This window comes from Lissotriton vulgaris, chromosome 11 (assembly GCF_964263255.1).
Source record: "Lissotriton vulgaris chromosome 11, aLisVul1.2, whole genome shotgun sequence".
NCBI classification, from domain to species: Eukaryota; Metazoa; Chordata; class Amphibia; order Caudata; family Salamandridae; genus Lissotriton; species Lissotriton vulgaris.
This window is the reverse complement of record NC_141699.1, coordinates 1,003,571,315-1,003,583,322: the sequence shown is the minus strand read 5'-3', so window position 1 is coordinate 1,003,583,322 and position 12,008 is coordinate 1,003,571,315. Positions and strand designations below refer to the sequence as shown.

Genomic DNA, 12,008 nt, shown 5'->3' with positions numbered 1-12,008 from the left:
CTCCTGGGAGCGCAATATAGTGCCAGTATGGGAGAGGGTTCAGACGGACATGAAAACATGGTCTTGGATGCCCCTGACTATTTTTAGTAGGTCCGCAATCTTCAAAATTGTTGCGCTCCCACGTCTTCTATACCAACTGCAAAGCTACCCCCACCTCATTAACCCCCTGGTGGTTTCGGCAGGTCAACTCGGTCTTGGGCTGCTTCCTATGGGCCGGGGGGGGCGGTCAGGGTGGCGCTGCGGACATGCTTCCAGTCCACGTATTGTGGTGGTCTGGCCATATCGGATATGTTGTCCTATTATCAGGCCTCCCAATTATTAGTACTTAATGAGTGGTGGTATGGAGACAGGGGGGGCCCAGCATATGCCCTGGAGCGCTCGCTGATGGGGGTCAACACACTACACACAATCCTTTACTCTGCTAGGATGCGGCGGACGCTGCCGTGTGTCACGAGAATTGTTTTTGTGGTGTGGCGACAAGCGCTGCGTCGCATGGGCTGGTGGGGTAGATTAACAGCAGAGACTCCGTTGTGGAACAACGGGCTGCTCCCCGAGCTAGCCTCCCTAGTGGGGTTTGATAGCTGGGACGCAATTGGGATCTCATCGTTAGGCCATGTATTGACCGGGGTCACACTCAAATCATTCCAGGAGCTCAGTACTGAGTTCCACATGCCACGGACCCAATTTTTTCAATACCTACAGCTTTGCCATGTTCTCGCGCCCAGCATCGCTGACAGAGTCGCTCCCAGAATTTAGCCCAATAGAAGCGACGGTCTTCATGGGGGACCTTGGTGATAAGAAGGTCTCCCGAATCTATCAGACACTGGTCAGTCACTGCTCATCCACCCTACTTCCTCTCAGGAAGGCCTGGGAGGCAGATGTTGGTCCCCTGGACGAGGATGATTGGAGGGAAGCCCTGGAGTCTCCGCGGGGGACTGCCATTGCAATGCGGCTTAGGCTAATTCAGTTCAAGTATCTACACAGAGCCTATTACAACCGCGAGCAGCTGTGGAAGGTGGGACTGATTGGATCTCCGGAGTGTCTGCGCTGTGGGGCTGCAACGGGTACGCTGCTACACACTGTGTGGTCATGTCCTAGATTGGCTGGTTTCTGGAGGAGCGTCTGGAGTTGCCTGTCAGAGGTACTGGGCTGGGATCTTCCCCGCACCCCTCGATTAGGGTTGCTTCATGTACTGGAGGGTGTCGGTGGGAACATATATAAACGCCATCTATTGTTGTTGGGTCTAGTTGTTGCCAAAAGAGACCTGGCCCGGGCATGGAAGGGAGAGCGAGCAGCCCCCTGTGTGCATGGAAGGCTGGACTAGACTACTTTATGGGGCTAGAACGCCCGGTGTTTGAAGCGAGAGGATGCCCTCGTAAGCACTTTAAGATCTGGAAGCGGTGGGCGGATTATAGGGGGTTGACCTTAGATCCCCCGGTGGAACATGAGGAAGAACTATAGATGGAGGATGCCGCACAGGCCTGAGAACTGTGTCATACCGAACACACTACAACCAAATATACAATGTTTACTATTCTCACGTGCATGAGGTTAGGGAGGGATAAGGGGTGGGTAGCGGGGTAGTTTGGGAGTGAGGGTTGGCAGGTGGTGGAGGAGGGGAGGGGGGGTTTTCATTCTTTTTGTCTTTTTCTCCTCTAATTGATTGAACTTGCGCTAGTGATGTAAATGTGTCATGATGCTTGGTGGTGATCTCCTGACTGTGGGGAGCCACGTGTCTTATGTTGCTTAATCACTCAATAAAATTTGTTGTGAAAAAAAAATGTACATAAATACAGCATAATCAGTCAAAATGCAATACAGTCAAGGTTGCCAAAGAAGCAACAATCTTAATTAAAGAGCTGTGATACTGCTATGAATATGGATACTGTACATGCCTGTTATATATTGTGCATTCAAATCCAACTGCACAGCAGTTTCAGATAGGTTTGAAACAAATGTTGGAAAGAGACCTAAAAAAGCAAAACACAGACAGGATGCAAATAAAAGTAGTCATCACCTAGCTAAACAATTGCCTCCATGTCTACCACAAAGCTCAACTGATGAAATGCATGCCAGTAAGAATACATTCAACTGAAAGCCTTGACAATAATTTGTGTTGGTATTGTAAAGAAAGGAGGGCACGCTCCTCAATAGGACATATCATTGCAAACTACTGCAAAGATGTGGGAAATCTGAAGCCAACTATTCAAAGGAATGTGTAAAATTATGGTAGGCCCAATTACCAATTTGTCACTCTAGGCCTTGCCACAAGGTTTGCCACAACATACCAAACATGAATGATACCCTATGCAGGGTGACGCTCACAACAACAGCAAGAGTAGGTAAACTCACACATTATACCTTTTCCTAAAAGATGGACACTAATAGCTTTTGCATGGCATTGTGAGGAGATACAGTGTAATGATAACTTACAGAACATGGAAGCTTGACACCTCTGGGGAAAATTGTACAAAAATATTTATCAAATGGAGGCCAAACAAAGAGAGAAATGTAGAAAGTATAGTTCCTTGTGTACTCTAGAGCGCAGAACCCCTATGCTCCGTAACGGACTCCACAGTCTAGTGATGTAAGTGATTGGTGTGGTTAATAAAATTAATGACAAGTACGTGGCAGTTACCGGTTCCACTCATAGAAATAAAGAAATGCAACCCTGTGCTCTGTGTGTGGTGTAGTTAATTTACATGCTACAGGGATGGGGAGGAGACATCAACTGTCGACGAAATAGGTGATACATGAACCCTGCAACCTGAAGAGTTGAGAGTGCTCTCCTAGAGAATTTGCGAGGTCCAGAAAAGCTACTCTTGCGTGCTATGTGCGCTTCCATCAAAGTGAAGAATCGACAGTTGACGTATGTGGAGTCAAGGCACAACTCCAGCCAGTAGGAGACCTTTGAAGAAAGTGAAAGCCCTGCTGAAAGTTTAATTTAGACTCCAATCCAATCCAGTGCTGCAGCGCAGGAATGGGTCTGAGCAGGTAGGAAAGACGCCTTGCTCAGACCAAGGAGTCTGTGGGGTTTCTCCAGCCCGGCTGCTCAATGCAGCTGGGTTGGAGAAATCCTAAGTGCGCATGTGTGTTTTGGTTGGCCTGAGATAGCCGGCCAAACACATATGCAAACTTAGGGAGTGGAGTGCAAGTAGCACTCCTCCCCCCTTCAATGTCTAGGCCCCGCCTCTGCCAACACCACTGGCTAAGAGCCGGGAAACGCAAAATAAAACGATGCAAGAACATCGTTTTATTTTACATTTGCTGGCTCTGAGCCAGGCAGTGGGGTGACACTCCTCCACCATTAGGAGGAGACGCCACTGCTGTAGAGGAACATCACTGGAGCAGCCGGGTGGGGCTCAGTATAACTCCAAAGAGCTTCAAAGATTGAAAGCTCGGATGCCTGAGAAGAAAAGAGGCCAAGTTATCAAAACCTGTTGGGGATCAACCAGAGGCCAGCATGTCACAAGGCCTTAGAGATGGTATGAATGAGACAGGTACTAAAGGACAGCAGACAGTATTGGAGTGAACTCAACTCTCACCGTCAGTAAGTCCCACACTTGGTTATACAGCTGCCACCTTCCTAGAACCACGGTCCGCTTTCGATGTTGCCAAGAAACAGAGTATTGATGCTAGACGGATTGTCTGGATTGAAGCTTTCAATGATTTCACTGATGTGCTAGAAGAAGCGGATGACAAAAAGATAAGCAAGTATCTCAAAAACTTAGCAGGTGACAGAGTGAAGGAAGTGATGAAAAAAATACAAAGAGGCGAAGAAACTTCACTCGGTTAAATTAAAGAAATGCTGAACACTAAATTCAATCCAAAGCAGAACGCGGACTATGAAAGGTATATCTTCATTCAGGAGAGATGGAGAGCTGGTGAAACGGTGGATGAATTTGTTGAAAGACTTTAAATGCTCACCAAATACTAAGTTCAACGAGTTCAATGATGAAGAAGCCATTTGTCTCAGAGTTATGCATGGTTGCCTTTCCAATTCCTTCAGAGGCCGAATGCTAAGAGAAAAATGGAGTCTGGAGCATGTACTTTTAGCAGTCAGAGTAGAAGAATGTGTCTCCAACAAGCCGCTGACATGGAGGCGGGGGGGCAGACAGTGATACGGCGTTGAATGTGAGGAGCGAGAAAAGGCACGAGGTAGAAGGGTGCAAAGTGATGTCTGCGAAGAAAAAGAAGCTGTGTTTTCGCTGTGGATTTTCCTCTCTACATGAAGGTAAATGTCATGCCATTGGACAGATATGTAAAGGATGCTAGAAAGAGAACCACTATGTAATAGTTTGCAAAGCGAGAGAAAAAGTGAGTGCATCATGTCGTGAAGACAAAATGGCTGCCTGAAAGTTCCAGAAGTGTTCCAGTCAAGCTCATCGAAGTAAATGGTAACAAAAGTTGAGGCTTGTAGCAGCTTAAAGAGGCCGATTGTAATCTAAATCTTTGTTTAAAGGAACTTCAACGTCAATGTTGAACAACAGTGAAGAAGATGGATGTGCGGTGTCTATGCTGGCTATTGAAAGACATGCACATGTGGGTTTGGCTTCCTGCAACGAAGAATACAAGTTGAAAAAGGATCGACAAGTGAAATCAAAAAATTCCTTTGGATACTGTACAAAAATTAAACTGAAGGTCAAGAGTTGCTACAAGCCATTCAATTTAGGCAGTGATGAGTCGATAAACATCATGCCACCCTGAATAGTGCCAAAGATTGCATCCACTGCCCCATCTCGCACTATAGAAAACCAAAGTGTACATATGGGCAGCCTCGAAACCATTGCAAAGTCAGGTTTCCTATATGGTGACTATGAAACATCAAAAGACAACAGTACAAGCCCCAATTCATGTCTTTCAGGGCATTTCGTCAAGTTCTTGTCTACTCAGTTTTAGTACTGCTGCTGATATGCGACTAATTTCTGTGAATTACATTATCAATGCTCATCATGACATAGTAAATCAGTTTCTGTCATTGTGTCATGGATTAGGAAAACTTATGACAATGAAAGTGCGGCTCAACATTAATGAGACTATTCCTCCTGTTGCTCATCGACATTGTCGACATTGTCGAATTGCATTTCATCTCCAAGAGGCTGTTGATGAAGAAATTGAGACTTTGCTATAACATAATATCATTGAGTGCTCTACTGGTCCAATGCCATTGGTGTCACCGATAGTGGTGGTACCTAAATTTACAAAAAATATATTTGGCAGTAGCAATCCCAAAGGGGATACACCCCACCTCTAGATGAAGAAGCAGCAGTACAATTATTAATTAAATATAAGCGTGAATATTTGATCAACCATATAAAATGTCAGGGTGCTGTCGGCAAGTTGCAAGCACATGCACATAAGCATATCTAAAAGACAGTTGTAGCACACCCTTACTAGTCACAAAAAAATGTTTCAAATCAAATTATATATCCCATATAAGAATATATCAAAACAAAATGTATCAAAATCTGAGAGTCCAAAAGCGAATATATCCTATTCCAGTCCAACGTCGGTTTCAAAGGACCATTCACCAAATAAATGAGAGAAAGACCTTCTTTATGTACAACAAATTCCCAGCAATTCTTGATGCCAACATGTGTTTCGTCTGTACATGTTAGTATTCAGACTTTTTCAAGGCAGAATAGACAACTGAATCAGTGTTCCATGACAAAACTGGTAATTCTAGTTGTTGATATCCACATGAACACCCATCTCCGGGAAGTGTTGTCCCACGAGGTACTTCGGGAACACTGTTATTAAGGCAGTGCACCGGGAGTGTCCACTGTCAGCAGAGGGAGCCAGACACTGCTACGTCGGTACCCTCAACTCCAAAAAATTATATCCCACGAAATAGTTTGGGAATACCGTCCCTTGGGCAATGGCCCAAAAGTAACACCTATTTGTCAGCGGGAGCCAGACCATGATACGTCGGTTCCCAGTCACGCCAAAGCCCGCAAAGCTCACACCCTCAGTGCGTTCACTTCGTATGATTCAGAAAACCTGGTGGTGGTACCTAAGAAGAACAGTGGAGGGTCTGTGCGAATGCGTTGACATGCCTCAAACAAACAAGGCAATTGAAAGAGAACTAAATCCAGGTCTCCATATTGCCGATATGATCACCCAGTTGAATGGTGCCAAAAAAACGTCACGCCTTCCTCTGAAGAAAGGATATCATCAGCTCGAATTTGAAAACAATTGCAGGTACATACCACCTTTTCAGCTCATGTTTGTTTGTTCCGATACAAAGGATTGAGTTTCGGAGTGTCTTCAGCAGCCGAACTGTTCCAAGATGTAATTTGTCGCATTATACAGCTTGTCAGGCATTGCTTCAATTACAGTGATGATATACTAGTATTTGGGGCCACACAAAAGAAATATGATACAGCTCTTACACAAGAGTACCGTCTACATGCTGATGCAGGTCATGCGTTGAATGCTGAAAAGTACGAATTTCACAAAACAAAAATTCTTTGGGCACATTTTCTCGAATTGAGGAATGACTCGATCTCCAGCCAAGGTTCAGGCTTTGACATCTACTTCCCCTCCACAAGATGTAACCATGCTGCATTCTTTTCTTAGTATGACCAGCTACTGTTCCAGTTACATCCAAGTCTTTGCCACTGTGAGTTAACGAAGTGTACGGTTTCAATTCATTGGTACGGGAATGAAATCAAAGTTTCAAGTCATTTAAACATGCAATTGTAAATGCTACTCAAATGACTTACTTTGATCCCAAATTGCATACACAGATTGCCAGCCCACTGGGTTTGGGCGTGATTCTTGCCCAACATGATGGACATGTTAACGCACAAAGGCGTATTGTGACTTGTGCTAGGCAATCAATCAATCAGAGTTCTTATAGAGCGCCACTCCTCACTTGTGAGGGTCTCAAGGCGCTGGGGGGGGGGGGGGTCTGCAGTTAAGTCAAAGAGCCAGGTCTTGAGGTCCTTCCTGGATTGAGGTAGCGATTGTGATTGCCTGAGGTGCAGAGGTAGGGAGTTCCAGGTCTTCGCAGCGAGGTAGGAGAAGGATCTTCCTTCAGCTGAGGTCTTGCAGATTCGTAGGAGAGGGGCCAGGGCCAGATGGGTGGAGGTGTCTGGTCAGTATGTAGGAGAAGCGGTGGTTGAGGTATTCAGGTCCAGGGTTGTGGAGGGCTTTGTAGGTGTGCGTGAGGAGCTTGATGGGGATTTTTCTGTTGATCGGGAGCCAGTGGAGGTCTCTCAGATGACCGGAGATGTGACTTCAGCTAGGGATGTCCAGGATAAGTCTGGCAGAGGTGTTCGTCACAGACTGCGAAAGGAAACCAAGCTATTATGTGGGATTGCGAACGCTTTCATGTGTTTCTGTATGGGAAACAGTTTTAGCTGGTTACAGATCACCTAGCACTGCTCATAATTTTTGGCAATCCAAAGGCCAAAATGGCCCCTCGCATTCAGAGGTGAGGGCTGTGACTGCAAGAGTATGACTTCACCATTGTGCACCGGTCAGGAAAAGATTTAAACCCCTGCCAACTACTTTTCCCCGAGTGCCCATACAGTGTCAGGATACCCATTCTAAAGTGGCCGAGACCCAAGTTAAATTTATTGGAAGAGCCAGCACTCCTGCAGCTGTGTCTGCGGAGCATATAAGTGCTGCTATCAATGCAGATAGGAATATGCTCATCCTCAAAGACATTAATATGGATGTATGATGTTACTACGCATGCTTTTACCACACATGCCTTTACAACGCGGTTTTTACAATGCATGCCTTTACAACGCATAGTGCTTTGGGGCGCTGGATAGTGAATAGTTTAATTTACTATTCCAACTCCAGTCCCCGTGGATAGTAGGGAAGGTGTTGGATAGTAAATTAAACCTATTCCCTATCCTAGAGCGCCCCCCAGCGCAATGCGTTGTAATGATTTGCGTTGTAAAAGTTGCGTCGTAAAGGCACTGCGTGGTAAACGTTGCGTTGTAAAGGTTGTTTACCCATTAATATGCATCAATCCTGGAGAACACATGCTCAACCTCTTGATAACGACAGTGAATATCGGAAATTCAAGAATATGCGCAAAGAACTGTCCATTACACAAGAAGGTATCATCTTGCGAGGCTCGAGCAGTGTCATTCCTGTAAGTCTAAATCAGCAAGTCATTGAAGTGGCCATGAGGTACATCGGGGAATTGTTGCCACAATGCGAGTCCTCCTGGACCATGTCTTGTTCTCTCATCTTAATGAGTGTCAGGCTTGTCATTTGTGTAACTGTTTAAATGCCAAAACAACACTGCATCTTTTAACATGTCGGATCTTCCGAGACATGTCTAGGGAAAAATGTGGTTGACTTCTTTAGATCCCTTGAAAATGGCCATTTCATAGGTGAGTACTCCCAGTCTCCTCTAGTGGAAGACCTTTCATCAATCACTCATGAGCGAGTAATTGGAAGACTCAAAGGCATATTTGCAAACTGGGGTGTTTCGCCCATTCTAAAACGTGACTATGGGAGGGATGGGCAGAAAAAGAAGCAAGGAGGCTGAATGTGTTCCTTAATAATGGCGTATTCATTATCAGGAAAATTATTTAGTGTTGTGATCGATGAGAAAATAACTTCTTTCAACTTCTTCTTTCTTCTCTCTCCTTCTAGGTCATCTACTTCATTCAGTAGGGTGCCACCCGGAAGCTCAAAAACAGAAAGTCCCCGCCATGCTCTTTGCCGATGATACGCTACTAGTCTCTAAAACGCCCATGGGGCTCCAAAAATTGCTGGATCGATTTTGTGTCTTCTGTAATTTAAGGGGCTTGGTTATTAACACTTCTAAAACCAAGCTCCTTTATTTTAATCCCAGTAGAAAAGCCAATCGCATGCTCACTCTTAATGAAGAGCCACTAGAGCGAGTTAAAATGTTCGACTATCTTGGGATTAGGATATCAGACCAACTCAAGTGGAACCCTCACATCGAAAAAATGGCTTTAAACCATAAACGGGTTGTGGGCGCCATAAGCAGGGAGCATAGATCCTCAGTATCAAGACCCATAGCTCCTGCCTTAGAGATCTATTCTGCTAAAGCAGTAGGCAGTGCATTGTACGGGGCAGAGCTCTGGGGTTTTAATAATGTTGACTCCCTCGTAATGGCCGAAAACAAATTCTACCAGGAGCTTTTGTCCATCCCCAGGAGTACCCCTAGCAAGCCCATTCAATACGATCTTGGACGCAGATCTATCAAAGATCTTATAATTCTGCGTCCGCTTCTTTATTGGGCTCGCCTGTGGCGCACACCAGAGCTAGAGAGCTACGCAGATGGCCTTAAAGAAGTCATGAACTTGCAGAGGTCTCACAAAATTGTCTGGCTCTCTAAAATGAAGGAACTTCTTACGGCCATTTGCCTATGGGTCGCGTGGGAGTCCGGTGCTTCATTATCCAAACTGGAAGTCAAGCGGGCTTACTGGCTGTGGGTCGACGCCCAAGAATCTTGAGCGGATAACTTGGGGAGACTCACTGATGAGTTTCGACTGCATAAGACCGTACCCTTGCTTGAACCCTACATGGACTTCATTAGAAAACCCAAAGATAGGGCCTTATATGTTCAGTTTAGAATGGGAACCCTACCAGTCCGTGAACGCACCTCTAAATGGAAACCCCCCTACCAGACGCTTGAGTGTTGCCCGCACTGCAGCACTGAACTGGAAACCATCCCACATGTCTTTTTTGTTTGCAGTGCCTACAATAAGCCCAGATCCAAATGGCTAAAACCTGTCTGTCGCCTACTTGAGACCAGAGGCTATGCCCCAGCATTAAGAATTTTATATAATCTAACCCTAATACAGTACTGGCGTGTGGGGTAGCCAAATTTCTTAGCTGGGCATGGGTGATCAGATTTAAAGCTATGTGATAAACTCTTTCTTAGGCAATCCCTCGTTTTTCTTTTTTCAATGAACTCAAAGCTGTAAATGGTTTAATACTGTTTTATCTCGTCTTTTTAATTATTTATCAAGTGTTTTTATTAATAACATGAATTTTATTTTTATTGTTATGTGCTTTTAAGATATCTCTATATCGAAATAAAGCTTTGTACTACTACAGAAAGAACAAGAAGGCAGCAGTAAGTCATAGGCTTACCTTCAGATTTGTGTAGGATAGGACTCATTTTCCACACCTGTGTGTTTGCCTGAGCCCTATTTGTCATTAAAGTGAAACAAACCAACAACAAAAAATAGGGGTGGGGCAAAGAAAAGACTGAGTCTTCTGACTGTTCCTGTAATTATCCTTTCTTTTTTCCTGGGGTTAGTAGGTTTGGGGGAAAACAGTAACTTAATATTCTCGGATGGTTTGTATATAAATAAACTCCTATATGGCTCCAGTTCACCTTGATAAGGCCATCTTCTTTCAGGTCTCATCCCTTTACTCAGGCTTTATTATGTTTTGACTAATAAGGGGCACGTGATAACTGCTCACCATCCTGGAAAGTTTATTGCAAGGGGTTCCTTACATTTCAAGCATCTGCTTCAGAGTCTGTCAGTTCCAGACATCTGGAGTGAGACTCTGTCATCAGAGGGCCAAGAGAACCCCAGGACTGCATCAGTGGCTAGCTCACCAGTGCCTTCTACAGTTGTTTCTCCTGTGTCTCCTCAGCCCCACACCAGGATATCTGGAAGAGTGGTTTGAGCACCTCGACGTTTCATTGAGGAACTATGATATATAGGTTCTGTTTGTATTATTAATTTAAAAAAGGGGAGATGTAGTGTCTTGTGTATTGTAGAGAACGGAACCCTATGGCCACTAATGGAGAATATCAAGTGTCTTCCTCTGTCATTCTAAATCGGTTCTTATATTTCTACAAACCCCCCCAAAAAGGTCTGCCATCCATCAATAACACGCAAAAGTAAGAACGAGATCTTAAAGTCAACGGCAAATATAGTGGGAAATATTATTTACATTTGACAAAGAAAATAGGTTACCTATAAACTTCCTAAGCGCGACTTTTCCAATTGCTCCTCTTTGACAACAACCCATTCCCCAAATTTGTCTATCATCGGAGAACATCACCTCGGTTTGGGATTTAAAATGGAGCACTTGCGTGTATTTTATTAGGATCAGCCCCTTACACACCTCTTTTGTCCGGCAAATTTTCAACGCAGGGTTAAAACGGACCCAATATTCACCTCTTTACTATTTCCACTCATAATTCACAGTACCCCATGCAATGCAACACGGAATTAATAGCATATCTCTGATTTGGATAAGAGAGCGTGCCTGCTTACTTCGCCATTTGATGGACACTTCCTAATTACTTTAATGCGATTTTCGCCAACATAAGAAAAATGCCGGTCATCTCGTCGGACTGAAATTATACATTAAAGCAGGACTGAAATTATACATTAAAGCAATCTTGGGAAACGAGCCCAATCCCTTCAAAAACGTCGATCACAGCTGATTGCTCGAGCTGTCAGATCCACCCTGTAAAGTTTCAGCCGCTGGCAGCTCTCCATCCCCAGGTGCTGAGCAGCTGCGAGGTTCCCAGGGCCCCTCGGCCCCAGCCCTGCAATCCCCGGGTACCCCCTCCCCCTGGCCCGGCCACCCACCCGCACAGCTGGGCCAGCGGCGGCTCTTTTACCTGGCATGAACGCCGCTGGCCGTGTATCCTCTCCCCGCAGCCGCCTCCTCTGCTTCCCAGCGCCGTGGCGCAGACACTATTCTAGGACACACCCCCTCCGCCAACCGCCGTCTGGTACCCGGCGCTGTCTCGCGGCTGCAGCCCAGTCAGCCCGTCTCGACTTCCGCCATCTTCTCTGCCCGCGAGAAGGAGGGCCGTGCGCATGCGCGGCAGAGAGTACCTGCCGGCCAGGGTCAGCGCAGCAGGGCCCGCCTGCGTCAGGGGGCCCAGGTGGCGGCCGCCTTCCCGGGCACCTGGTAGGGCACGCAAGGAGGCCCAGACCACGGTTACCAACTGGAAAATATCACTTAAACAACAAAACGCAGCAGCCACCAACAGAGGAAGCGCGGTGCTCAAGCACCCCAAATACTGTTAATTA

General features: G+C 45.7%; 1 protein-coding gene across 2 annotated transcripts in view; it reads right to left on the bottom strand.

The window, feature by feature from the left end:
- The window catches only part of PHC3 (polyhomeotic homolog 3), a 499,049-nt gene extending 487,270 nt beyond the window's left edge, over positions 1–11,779 (bottom strand). Inside the window, exons 1-2 of one of the 2 annotated variants that reach the window (XM_086944296.1) lie at positions 11,591–11,773; positions 3,546–3,682 (exon numbers count right to left, since the gene is read on the bottom strand). The gene's annotated coding sequence lies outside the window, so the exon portion shown is untranslated. Of the gene's footprint in view, positions 1–3,545; positions 3,683–11,590 lie in introns of both variants that reach the window. The other variant, XM_086944295.1, reaches the window with a different exon arrangement.
- Between the last annotated feature and the right edge of the window lie 229 nt (positions 11,780–12,008).